The sequence below is a fragment of the Pholcus phalangioides genome, unplaced genomic scaffold (genome assembly GCF_987345545.1).
Source record: "Pholcus phalangioides strain wild (caught in Gottingen) unplaced genomic scaffold, Ppha-v1.0 ptg000011l_1, whole genome shotgun sequence".
NCBI lineage: Eukaryota > Metazoa > Arthropoda > Arachnida > Araneae > Pholcidae > Pholcus > Pholcus phalangioides.
In genome coordinates this window covers 17,632,828-17,646,600 of record NW_028301604.1, presented here as the reverse complement: position 1 = coordinate 17,646,600, position 13,773 = coordinate 17,632,828, and the positions used below count along the sequence as shown (strand labels likewise).

Genomic DNA, 13,773 nt, shown 5'->3' with positions numbered 1-13,773 from the left:
TCAAGTTACCCGCCGCACATTCTCAGATTATTTAAGTGATCCGAGGCATATAATTACGGATCACTTGAGTGATGCGTGGCGCAGTTCCAGAGCACTTAAGCGGCCCGGACACATTTCCAGATCGCTTGGATCCGTGAAACATTTAGAGATCACTAAAGTGGCTGTGTACGGCACTTATCAATAGGGGGGGGGGAAATGTTACTTCAAGTGCCCACAAACTATCGAAAGGTTTTTCTCGTTTTTGAGGCACCAAATAAGATGCCATTAAGAATATTTCATATCTTCATAAAGGGTGGTTGATGACGTAAGCATTATCCAAACCCCCTCCCCCTTGTCATCAAAAGTCAGCAAATCGGAAACCCCCTCCCCCATCGATGATGACGTAATATTTTAACGGCCCCTCACCCGAAGGCCCTCTGGTCAAACAACGGGGGGTGGGGAACAAGAACTCCATAGTCCAGGGGTTCTCAAACTGTACGTCGCCAACTTTTTTCTGGGGCACCGCGGACCAACATGAAGGTTTATCAAAAAGATTCTTTGTTAAACTGTTCTGGGGAGCCGGATAAGCGTTGATTAGGGTAAGGAAGCGCCGCGGATGAAAAAGTTTGAGAACCCCTGCACTATATATAGTCTGCACCATTCATCACTCGATATATTTTCATTCTTCTCTGATTTATTATAAAATACACCGCATGAATTTATTTCACGCCTCAGACATACTTAAATACATTATGGACACATACGACAATTTCTGGCACACACCAATTTATTTGAAGCAGCGGTTCCCAACCCTTTTTGTGATTCATGACATCCTCTGCTTGTACGTCTGCAATCCAGTAGTATGTGATAGCCGCTGTGCGATTGTGCGGGCATCATGATGGACTCATATCGCGGTGATTCCAGTTTTGACCCTACTAGCGTCAGAATGGTGGTTGACTGGAGTGAGTGTGTTTTTTTGTTTTTCCTATTTCGAGGTACGAATGCTAACCGATCTTTCGTTTGACAAGTCGTTCCGTAGAGAGACTTTCAAGCAGGCTTTAACGTGGTATTTGCACAACACGAAATTTCAGGTATCTGCCAGTTTTACTACTAATATAGAAAACAGATGGCAAAAATTCTCGAACACAAACCACGCATAACTATGACATCATAGATACGTCATGGTCACGCATAATACAAGAAATGACTTTCCAGCATGCACCAATTTGTTAGAAATTCTATAAGAGAAACGTCTTTGAAGTACATTGTACATAGGTACTTTGTATACCTATATTCTTGGATTGAGAGTAGTAGTAGTAGTGTACATGTGATATGTGCTTACGATAAGAGTGCAACATGATGAAAGCGATTAAATGGAAGCATGAAGATTTTTCTGTACTTTCATATCTTGGATTAATTTTAAGAGAGAATATACATATATTTTTCTTTTTATTTTATTCTCCTATCATTTTTTGTATTTTAATCTAAATTTTTTTCTGACCACCTTTTTGGGCAATATCCTAGTTGTTTTTGGTGTTTGCATTTGTACGAGTACACAAAACATAAAATAGAATTTATATTTTTTAAATTATTTAAAAAATTAAAATAAATTAATCAATTGAAAAGTAATTAATTTAATTTGAAAAATAACATCAATTGAAAACAAAATAAATTTAATTTGGTTTTGAATAGTTTCAAATTCTTCCTACTAGTGCATAATTTTAAGTTTGCGCCTAAAGCAGGAACAAAAAATGGCGTTTTCGAATTTTGCTTCCCCACTGACCAAAACCTGGCTACGCCACTGTTCACCTCCCCGAAACTTCTCTCCCCGTGTCTCTACCTCTACCTAGTATATTCTTGCAAAAACTTTTTGAATTGCTGCTATACGGATGACAACAATGGTAGAGACGTTGAATTTGATAGAAAAAAATCATTCATTCACAGGAATTAAATCTGAAATAAGAACTATGCGGAATTTTTTCTGTGAAGTCGAAGTTTTTTAAGTGCTCCTCCCCCAATCCGATGAGGAGCTCGTGTCAAGTTGAACAAGCAATTTTTTGAATGAAATAGCAACCGTGACTTATCACTAACTTGAGATAGGGTGATTCGTTTGGATTGGAATAATATAATTCCTTTTGTCTCCTTAAGTATTATAACAATAAAAAGTAATAGTATTAGATACCGGAGGGGGGGGGGGAAATAAAAGTGCAGAGAAATAAAATTTAAAAATTTTCACAAATATGGATAATCTCAGCGAAAATTCCTTTCTGAGTGTCCTTAATGCCGTCTGAAATGGGTGAGGGTGAATTTCGTTGAGCGGGGCGGCTTAATATAAATATTCGGTAGAATATGATATGGACGTGTGAATGGAATCGTGCCATGCATGGATTGAATTACACTTAAATTTAACCTGTATAACGCCTTTAAAATATTTTATGACAGGGAGAGAATCAAAGTTCTTTGAAAGATTCCTTGAAAAAAAAAAAAAAAAACAAGACTATGATAGTGAATAAAACAGTATGTTACAATGAGCATTCAGCCAGCGGGACGGGAAAGTGGACAGCCTCCGCGCCTACTTCAGTTGCATCGAACAAGTACTTCACCGAGCGATAGTAAGATATGTAATAACGGACATGCGCCACTGCACTTGAGCAGTGATACAGAAGGACAGGAAACAAGATAAAAGAAAGTATAAGAAAGAAAGTGTTTCAAGACAAGGATTACAATGACCTCCAGAACGTTGACAAAACAGCCTCAAGCACGTGGTTCAAGAACGCTAAGCACTGTTTCCGGAAACGAAGAGAATAATAGAGATGCAATGCATCAGTACGAGAAACTAATTACGATCGAACAGTGTCTGACAGCTGAGGTTGATATTCTATAAATATACAGTCGACGCTACTTTTTGTGCTCAGATGGAAAATTGTTGTAAGAGTCACTTTTTTTTCCAAAAAAATTGACTCGTTCGCATTCCGGAGTCTAGCTCGTGAAAATTTTGAAATGTGGAAAAATTTCGTCTTGCACTTTCGGTTTATGAGGAAACAACGGAGGCAAATTTTAATAAGTCAAAAAACCACAGTATCCCATGTTGGCTAAATATTATTTACAAATTTGTCATTGTGAAATTTTAGAAAAGTGACTTATTACATTTCATGTGTATCATTTTTGTAATTTCATTTTTAATTGGGACAAAATTCTTGTACAAAATAATTCTATAAAAATGCGCAAAACTCATGCTTTGCGTTGGGCGGAATTGTGTTTGACCTTGATCATTGATATTGAAGAATTCGAACATGCGTGCGTACAAGCTGTCCCAAATTGTTTGCACAGCGGATATCTCTGTAATCGTTGACTTTCAAATCATACTTTCAATTACAAAAAGTTTTCAAATATGATGTGCAGTTACCTAAAATCTCAAAATTTGTTTGAGGGGTGTATACATCGGGAAATAAAGAAACGAACTTTTTATACAGACCCCGTGTGCTCAAAAACCAAATTAGAAAGTTGTCCTGTCTCTTTTGAGATAAGTAAAAAAAATTCCCATGTTTATATATAAGCACAATATTCACTGAGATATTCGAATTCGAAAAACAGGAGAAATTTGGGAAAAACAGTGTTAAATTCGGGTAAAACGGGTTTTCCGCATTTAGAGTTTTCTCACAACTCTCCTCCGTTTTTCGAAATCGAATATCTCAGTGAATGTTGCACTTAGATTCGTGGAGTTTTGCAGTTGGCCTCAGAAGAGACTGGTCAACAACTTTCTAAAGAAGAATATTTCAGCCACTTCGTTGGACATTTTACCTGTCGTGGCATTTTATATTTGTATACTACCCACAGTTTCACAGTACGTGTGTGTATAAAAGCGAAAAACAAGTTGTGATAAAGTTAAACTAAAACAAATTTCAAAATTTTTTATTTCGTGATGCGAATCATCGCTCGTTAATGGAGTCAAAAGTTTTGCTCGTTATGCGAATTACTCGTTATCCGAAGTTCCGCTGAATATCTTTACTGTGCTGGAAGAAAAGGGAGAAAACACACATACAAAAAAACTTTTCTTCTCTTATCTAACCTTAAACAAGTACTGACTCTGCCCACTGGCAGTAGATTGGTTGGGCGAGGGAGGGGGGGGGGGGAAGAACGTGTTTTACGGAAAAATACACTGAACGCGTTTTTAGAAGACGAAATATTTCAGGGTGACTGAAATAAAAAAAGCAGATCAAGTTTGACGAGTAATTCGGGGTGGTGATGGAAATAAAGCGGATCAGTTTTGGCGAGATATCTCGGGATCGCCACTGAAAGGGTTAACGTTTTTCCCCAAATTTCCTCCTTTTTTCGAATTCAAATATCTCAGTGAGTATTGCACTTAAAAACATGGAATTTTTTTGTTGACATCAGGAGAGACAGGGCAACAACATTTTATTTCGGTTCTTGAGCACACGGGGGGGGGGACTGTATTAAAAGTTAGTTTCTTTATTTTTTAATGTATACGATCCCTCAAACAAATTTTGCGATTTTAAGTAACTGCACGTCATATTTGAAAACTTTTTGTAATTGAAAGTATGATTCGAAAGTCAACGGTTACAGAGATATCCGCTGTGCAAACAATTTGGGACAGCCTGTACGGATGCATTTTAATTGCAACTGGACGTTATAACAAAATGAATAATTAGTTGTTTCATACCGTTCAAATACGAAATCTCTTCACTCTTTCAGACTCAATACTCACGAACTCATGTTGTTGTTTTTTCTTGCTGCAGGATATTATCTTTTAATCTCAGGGAGTTCAGCCGTTTAGATGTAGCCAGAGTTAAAAAGGACGCTTATATGCAAATGTGATAGTTTTATGTAACGCAGATTGTCGTAAACATTAATTATACACTGTTTGTGTTGTAGTTTATGCTTTATATCAAGTTTTTCGTTTTATAGCGCCGCCTGTGAGTGAAATTTGAACTTTTTTAATCTATAAAAAATACTTTAGGCCATGATAAGTATTTTAGTGCAAACCGCACCTTTTTATGTCAAATTGGGTGATTTGTTATTCAGTTTTAAAACGTGTCCAGTTTAAAATAACGGACCTCCTCCGGATATAGTGAAGCCGTTCAATTCCTTGAAGTTCGTTATAGCGGGCATGTAGGTATAATAAAAATAGAGTGAGAGATATTACATAAAATTTTAATTTCCTTGGAAAAACATTTCATTTCATTGAGTTTTAGTTTTGTTTTTTATCACACAATTTTTTCCCTCGTTATTGAAACAAATGCCAACTTCACTAGCAGCAGCATCTATTAATTCCACATTTTGTCTTGCATTGACGTCACATTCTTCGATATTGTTTTCAGAAAGAAAAACTGTAATTAGCAAAATTTGAAACATTCAGCAGGGAAAAATAATAAAGATTTATAAACTAATTAAGGAACTATTAATGATCAACTTTAATACATAAAAATATAGCAGTCTAATTGTCTCAAAAATGTAGGCCTATAAAATATCAGCATTAATGAAACATGAAACTTTTTTTTGTTGCCTAAAACAGCTTAAAATATTGCCTTTCAACGAAGTCCATGAATGAATACTATACCATATTTTATTATTGTAACAAAGAATTCTTTGTTTGGTTAGAGGAATAAAAATATGAATAATTTTCAGTTTCATTTTTTAATCGTTCTCTCACATAATCCAGTTTTCCTTTCCATTTCAATTGCGCCGAAAATTTGTTACGTTTTATTATTTAAAAGAACTGGATTTACACTGATTTTTTCTTCTGTAGTATAGTCTTTTTATGCACACACTAATCAGTCTAGAACAGCGGTTCTCAACCTTTTTTGACTCGCGGATCACTTTTCAGTACATAATTTTTATGGTGGAGAGTTTGACTCGCGAAGCCCTTTTTATATATATAATTTTTATTCCGGAACCCTGTAGGCTTCTTTTTTTATTTATCTATCAAATTTACTGATTTATTTTATTTTGTTCGAGTCGCGGCGGAGCCCCTGGGAAGTGCATACGGAGCACCGGTTGAGAACCACTGGTCTAGGACAAACAGTTTGAAGCCAATTCTGAACATTTTAAGTGTACTTTGCATTATGTAAATTCGAACTGATAAATTTTATAAAAAATTTTTTTGAACATCAAGTTTCTCACGAAGAGTGTCCGAAATGGATAAAAATTCTGTGGTTGATTTCAACATTAATTCAAAATATGATGCATTAAATGTATCATATTTTTGCTGTGATATTATCAAATTTATAATATCAGCAAAAAAGACATTCTCAGCAGTGATAGGGGCACCTACCTAAAATAATATTTAAAGGTGGCAGGAAAATTAAAATTTCACACTGCTCCCAATCAGAAAAATTTCAATTGATAAAATTTGAGTCTTTCTTTATATTGTACGTAAATGAAGTTGCCCTTTGACATTTGAATGGACATTCCTCAAATATAGGTGTTTGAAAATTCCTGATTTTTTGCCAGTTTTTTTGTGCTAGAACCACTAAAAGATTTTTTGAAACTTCGAAAAGACGGCATATTACGATAATCAAGTTTTTAATCACAGATATAGCGGCGGATTTTCATCCAAATGTTACGGGAAAAATTGAGTACAATAAAGAAAGTCGTAAATTTTACCAATTGAAATTTTTATAATGGTATATAACCATATAAAATTTTTCACCATTATCACACCTGAAGTATGGTATTTCATATTATACTTCAGCTTCTCTATTTTTTTTGTATAATATTTTTTTAATATTTCACTCAAATGTATTTAGAGCTATTATTCCTTTCACTCTTTGGTAAACACCTCGTATACTGATTTGTTGAGTTCGTAAAATCGAATGTGCAAATGAAAGTTGAACGAGTGAAAAAAAATTAAATTACCGTATTTCCTGGAGTATAAGTACCGCAGTTGAAAAAAATATATAAATGATAAGTTTTCAAAGTAAGCGTCGCATCGACGTTAGCGCCACACTTTCTCCGGATACAACTAAAATTTGATGAAATTACTGTTTCTTTTATTCTATAAAAAAAAATGTTGAGAAAATGCTTATTAAATGCTCAGAACCAATTCTGAATAGTTGAAATTCAATTCAGTTGGTTGATATTTGAATGTTATGTAATAATGTTCACTGTTCAAATTTCTTAATCGGTTTTTTTATACAAAAATTAACGTAGTTGCCGCAATCCTCCAAAATCATGTTTTATAAACAATAAAATATAATTTAGAAAATAATTGCCGCGGCGGATATGCCAAGAAATACTGTGCGCGATTGCGTATCATTTCTTGCCTGGATTGTTTTATAAAGAACGGCGATATTTATTATACAGGCAATTACTCAGTTTTTATTAATTTCTTGCAGCCACCTGACTGGACCTTTCTCCTGTTGGGGTTTAAAGTATTGTCTTCGTTACATTTTTTTTCTTGTTGATCTTATGAAATGTTTAACATTTATTTCAATATGATAATATTGTTTTCCCCGTCTCAAATCGACAATTATGATACTATTATTATCATGATTATATGAAAACCTTATTGGTCAAAAATGGGTTAATAATGCACTCTAATACATTGGTTCTCAGTCTTTGGATGCCCGCGGCCCGGTCGAATTATTTTTGTAAGTGGAAGGCCCGGTCATACACACGACTAATGGGAAATAAATGCGGGAAAATGAAATAGTAATTCTCTCACTGCCCAGTTTGACTGATGTCAGGGCCCAATTCCAGGCCGCATCTGATTCGGCGCTCGGGGCGACAGACTTGCCTTTAAAAAATCATGAAAATATTCGAAGAAAAATTCGCATATTTTGTTAATAAAATGTAGCTATTGGCAGTGCCGCCTTAACACATGGTCCTACCCCGGCACATCAATAGAAGAGGGAGACTCAGAAAAATGAGTAGTAATTGAATTTTTCGAGAATTTTTCAGAAAAAATCACTTGGCCCCGGGGCCCATGATGCTCTTAACATTCAACGGACGGGTCACGTAAATTTACGTTTTTCCATTGTGACTTCCTAGGTCGGGCCACGTAGATTTACGGTTTTGCTTGAATTTTTAGTACGCTGCGTTAGTTTTCATTTTATGCACATTGTGTAATTTTTTCTTGGTACCATTAGTTATAGTACTATCTGTCTGTTGATCCTACTGCGCAGTTTTGCTTTTTAAATAGGTAGTATTTTTAAGTAATTTCGTAACCGTAAAAATGTCAAGCACGAAAGAGTTTTCTGCGGAATATAAGGAAATTTATGCGGATAACTTATCCGATATAGGAAGTGATAATGAATTAGAGAACTATGATGAGAAAGTGATATTTCTAGTGATGAGAGTGAAATTGTTGCTCCCAGGAAAAAAAATTGTGTGGAGGTTACTGTCTTCAGAGTATTCAGAAAGTGAATTTGAAAGTAGTGCCTTGAATACAGGTGAGTGGGAACCTGAAGACAAATTAATGTCCGTAGAACCTTTTCTTGGTTCTTCTGGTGTACAAAAAATACCCAGTAATCCAAAGTCTATTTTTCAGATGGTAATGATATCCAAATTCAACCAACAAAAAGAACTCCAAGAGTGGATCTAGTAGGTAGATTGTCGGGAAACATGAGGCAGCACACTCTTAGGCAAATTGTTGGAACAGGAAAGAAAAATATCCCCAAAACGCTTGCAAAGTCTGCAGCTCGAAGAAAAAAAGAAGCGAAACAAGATATATATGTCAATTCTATCAGGTTCCACTTCACAAGGGTGAATGTTTTACAAAATATCACACTCATAAAAAATACTAGACACGTTAATAAATAACTTTGTAAAATATTATAAGAAATGGTGTTTGATTTAATAAAACTACAACGTTTTAAAAATCATACATACATGTTTATTTAATTCTCCTAAAAAATGCCCGGAAACCGAGAAAGGCTGAGCAGATTCGATTCGTCCGTGTTAAAACGGCTCGGATATTGGACAGCCTTATCACAGAAAGTAGCAGTTGTTATACTTATAATTTGGATTCAGATTGCATAAAGTAGAACTGAATCGATCTAATGATCTAAATTAATGTAACCAATTTGTTTATTAACTTTGCAGTAACTATTTTTGTAGCTGTGATAAGTGTTGAAAGCCAGGGAAAGAACCCTGTTCTTTCCCTGGCTGCCAACAAAACTCCTCAGCAGGAAGGGGGGAGGGGTGAATAAATATTGCGGTTAGCAGGGTGTTCAGAGCTTGGCCAGCTGGCCACTTGTAGCCCAGCAATCTCTCTGGTAACATGTGTAACTTAGTGGCCGGCGGGTCTCATTAAAATGTCGAATTCTGTCCGCACTGGGTCAAAGGTTGAACGCGACTGCCGCGAAACCCCTTGAATTCTGTGAAACACTTTTTTGGGATCACTGATGTTAGTTCTAGTTGCTGAAATTAGTCACAAGTGAAAATTGTTTTATTGAACTGGGGAGGGGGGGGGGTTAAAATGTCTATTTTTGATTATTCTTAAAACAATTAATTATTAGAACAGTTAATAATATGTATTAATTATTAACAGAGGAAAATAACATTTAGGAAAGTTTTCCTTCTGCCACCTTTTCCCCTCGGGCGGAAGGGGGTGCCTTCATTGTCCCCCCCCCTCCACAAGTGGTCTCAGCCCCCCCCTCCCCAATGTTTTCTATGTATCGGTGAACCTGATTCTGAAATAAAGAAACAAGAAACGTAAGCTTGAAAGGTCTTAAAACACTTGAAAATCCCAACTTGAATAAAGTAAACCAAAGCACAAATAAAAACAGTGTGTATATATAATCAGCTGATCAACAAACATAACCTGTAACATAAACAATTGTTAAAAAGTGTATCATATTTGCCTTTCTACTTTGAAGCTAAATGAAACCATAAAGAGTATGATATTAATATAAACGTAAATATAGACTGAAAGGAATTTTTTTCCCTAAAACACACATTTTTATATTTATATCAATAATAAATATCTTCATTCTACAGCCACCTACAGTAAAAGTTGTTGATGTACCTCACAAAAGTTTTTGATTCCAAAAATGTAGGCGTTATAATTTTTTTTAATGCCTTGAATGCTTAAAATTTTTTAAGAGATAATAGGACGTGAAAAGAGTAAGAAAGGAGTAATTCAAATATATTTTTCAGGTTTGGTTTGGTCAGCAGTAAAGTACTTTTTTTTAAGGTGTATCATAATTGCCCTCCTTTTTGAGTGTAACATATTTACCCTACTTGACCCTAGTAAAATATTATAATTTATTGTGATTTTATTGGTAAACTTGTTTTTAATAAATAGGCTTATAACTAGATTATATCATATTTAAAATGATTAGCAATGTTTACTGCCCATATAAGGGGCCATGACTTTCGAAACAATAACTGTTTTTGAGAAATTGAATTTTCTGGATGTTATGCCGAAACTAATATTTGGAAAGAAAAGTGACTTGTCTCCTCCGGGAATCGAACCCGGGTTCTCTTGCATACCGGGCAAGTGTGCTGACCAATACACTAGAGACACCCTTGGTATGCAAGGGGAGCCGGGCTCGATTCCCGGAGGAGACAAATCCCTTTTCAGACTTGGAAAGGATACGATATCTTAAAAAATAGAATGAAAAAAAAAAATTTCAAATTAGTAGAATATACATTATATGGTTAAAAATGTGAAGAAAAATAAAATGCACTTGTATATACAAAAAAAAAATTACAAAAAAACTTTTTCGTATATGCTACGAAATTTTGGAAAAGTGATTATTTTTTAGAAATTCCAACCTAATTAAGAGTACTTACAAATCTCAGGAACGTGACTCACAGAATAAATTATCGAAGATTATAATTAACTATTGTTTTTTCAAAGCGGCGAATGATGCAAAACAACTTTGAACTTCATTTTGTAATTTTAATTAGCTGAAAAATATCAATTTCAACTCGATGTTAATTAAGTTTCTTTTATTGAATCCAGTTTTTCATCCGTTTTATTAAAATTTGTAATAACTATGCACAAAGCATTTCATTTGAAAATTTTATACGTACATATTTTGTTGCGGTAAAAAAAGCGACACACACACATCCGTCTAATATTCGCAAAACATCACGACATAATTCATTGATAAAGATGAATATATTCTAGAATTTTACACATATAAAAAGCATTTAAATTTGACGTTTAATAATAATAAGGAGCATGTAAAAGCTGAAAAGTTTACTTTTGCTATTTATCATAAATATTTCGTTGAGATACGGCTTTCATTAGGAAAAAAATTAAATGAGAAGATTCAAATCTGTGTGAATGAAATTTGGTGAACTCAGAAGTGGGGTGACAATCGATCAAATTGTCCTACCGTTCCCTTTTAATAAGAATATACTATTATCTTAGAAAAAATGATAAAATGCAGAAAAAATTATTTTCAAAATATTACAAACATAATTTTTTAAGCATGATAAACTTGTATTGCTATTATGATACATGGAAGCATATATCTAAACTTAATTAAACCTAACTAACGTTAATCATTTTGTGCTATCTGTATAAATGTTGGATAAAACGCAAAAATTAATGAGCAAAATATTATGTTAAAATAGCCTATTTACCTTGACATATTATTATAACCGTTTTGGCTCTCACGTGGTTAGAAATCAAAAATCTATTTATAAATATCACAATTTCTCACGAATTAACTCTTCATAAAAGAAAAAAAAATGCACTTTTCGTGCTTAAAAAAATTCAAATTCAAAATTATACTATACATAGAGTAAATAACTCGAACCTTCCTTTGGCGTCCTGCGTTTTCCGACCGAATTATTAAGCATTCCGAAACTCGCATGTATCACAAATCTTAAATCACAACCATCAAGTATAAACATATTCTGCATGAATCGAATACTAATACAGCATTGCTTTTCGAGTTACTGGTATATAGGAACAAATAGTCTTCACTAAAAAACGTACGAAATGAATTAGAAAGTGACTTTTTCCCCTCGAAACAGGAATATTGTACTTAGTTAAATAGTAACAATTTGTATGTCCGATCTTTTTTGAAATTCACATATGCGAGGTGTTTTACTCGTAAATGACTCATTTTTGCCATTTTCTTGATATGTTTTACAAGAAACGGGATGAAATTCGTATATTTCTTCATCTTCTTCACAATAACCTTCGTTATCGACCAGTTTTTGATTCGGCACTTCCCTTGATTCGTCAGAATGTCCATTAAGAATTCCAGAGTCCAAGAAGTCCGGATGGTCAAGAATCCCAGACCTTTTACGAAGCTTCTGTTTGTATCTTCCCGATCTCGATACTGACATCTGGTGCTTATTCTTGTGTCTTTCGAACGTTGGAGAATTTTGCGGTGAAAACTCACTGCTATCCTCCGTGTCTTCCATGCTTTGATTCATCTCGTTACCATTACTTTTATCCAGATTAGTTTTGTCTCTTATTTTTTGTTTTTGGTTATTCCAAAATTTCCATACAGACATTTTCCCCTCAAATGAATTCGGTTTGTGTTGAGTGACCTGAAAGTTCACACGCGATAGTAAATATATGTAAATTTTTCTGCTAAATTCAGGACGTTGTAATCACAAGTAAAACTGAGGGCTATCGTTGCAATCACAGGGGAAATTGGAGGTTGTCGTCGATTTTCGCGTTACGTAACTACACTCAGCTGCCGAAATATTTAGTATCTTCAACACTTTTATGAAATTATCGAAAATCCAGTGTACCAACTCTCAGATTATTCATGAATCAATTGTAGCTTGAATGTCGATGATGAAAACCTCAGGTACTAACTAACAACCACTATTTCAGCGATATTTGTAGAAAACTTCTGGGATAAAAAAAAGCAAAATCCACTCCTATTGTTGTAAGATGAGAAGTTTTTTTCTTGGAAATTTCACTTTCCTCTCAAAAAAACAAAAACATTTGATTTCTGTAAACCAGAGACGGAACCAAATAATTTGATAAAAATCTTCAGTCATTCGGAGTGCAAAACGAATAGAATTTTATGTTTTATACTTCTTCTGACACAAGCACAAATAGTATGATAAATAATGCTGAAAATCACGTGTTCCGTCTATTCCTCATTATGGAAGGCACGTTGAAAATACCGTTTTAAATGCTATAATTATTGAACAATTAAGTTTCTCTTTCAAGAAATCACCACACAGAACTTGGAAGTTCGGAGTCCATCGATAATGAAAGGCAATATAGCAACGATATCCAACATCCACATTAGAGTCAGCGGTGCGGATCGTTAATTCTTACTTTATTTTAGTCTGGCCGCTACAGTTTCTGATTCTACATCCTGTGCATCTTGTTTGTATTCCTCTATTTCCACTCTCCAACGGCCGGAATAAGTGCGTGTATTCTCTCGCTTGATGCGTTTACTGATGAACGGATACTGAAGAGGCCGCCCTCTCTGTCCTTAGACTTATAGGTCGAACGCACGAATTTGAGCAGTTCTTTACACGTGCTCTTGTTCACCTGGTCAGCGTCAGAGGATCAGTAGCAAATCTGATCGAGCTCTGAAGGGTTGCAGAACATTATCGAGTTTCCGCCATAAAAGAACCCAGCCAAGTGATCCGATTCGGTTGAGAGCTTTCCCTAAATAACGCCAAATGCATTTGTTCGAAGTCACGCAAAAGTTTTCTTTACTTTTTCGTTTTTGTAATTTTCTTTTATTTTCTTAAACATAGCCTGCACTCGAAGGGTAATCAAGATTTTTATTCTAGTTCACTGGGGCCTGTTGTTGCGTCCTCACAATATTGTGCATGATATTCAGAAAATATCTGAGGGTCTAGTTCAAAATTCTTCGAAAAAGAAAGCATAGA

General features: G+C 34.7%; 1 long non-coding RNA gene across 1 annotated transcript; it reads right to left on the bottom strand.

The window, feature by feature from the left end:
* Positions 1 to 5,137: 5,137 nt before the first annotated feature.
* On the bottom strand, positions 5,138 to 13,502 carry LOC149080159 (uncharacterized). The gene is made up of 2 exons (XR_016193493.1): positions 11,715 to 13,502; positions 5,138 to 5,327 (listed from the first exon to the last, which is right to left on the bottom strand). It is a non-coding gene; the product is annotated as an uncharacterized LOC149080159 (long non-coding RNA).
* Positions 13,503 to 13,773: the final 271 nt, after the last annotated feature.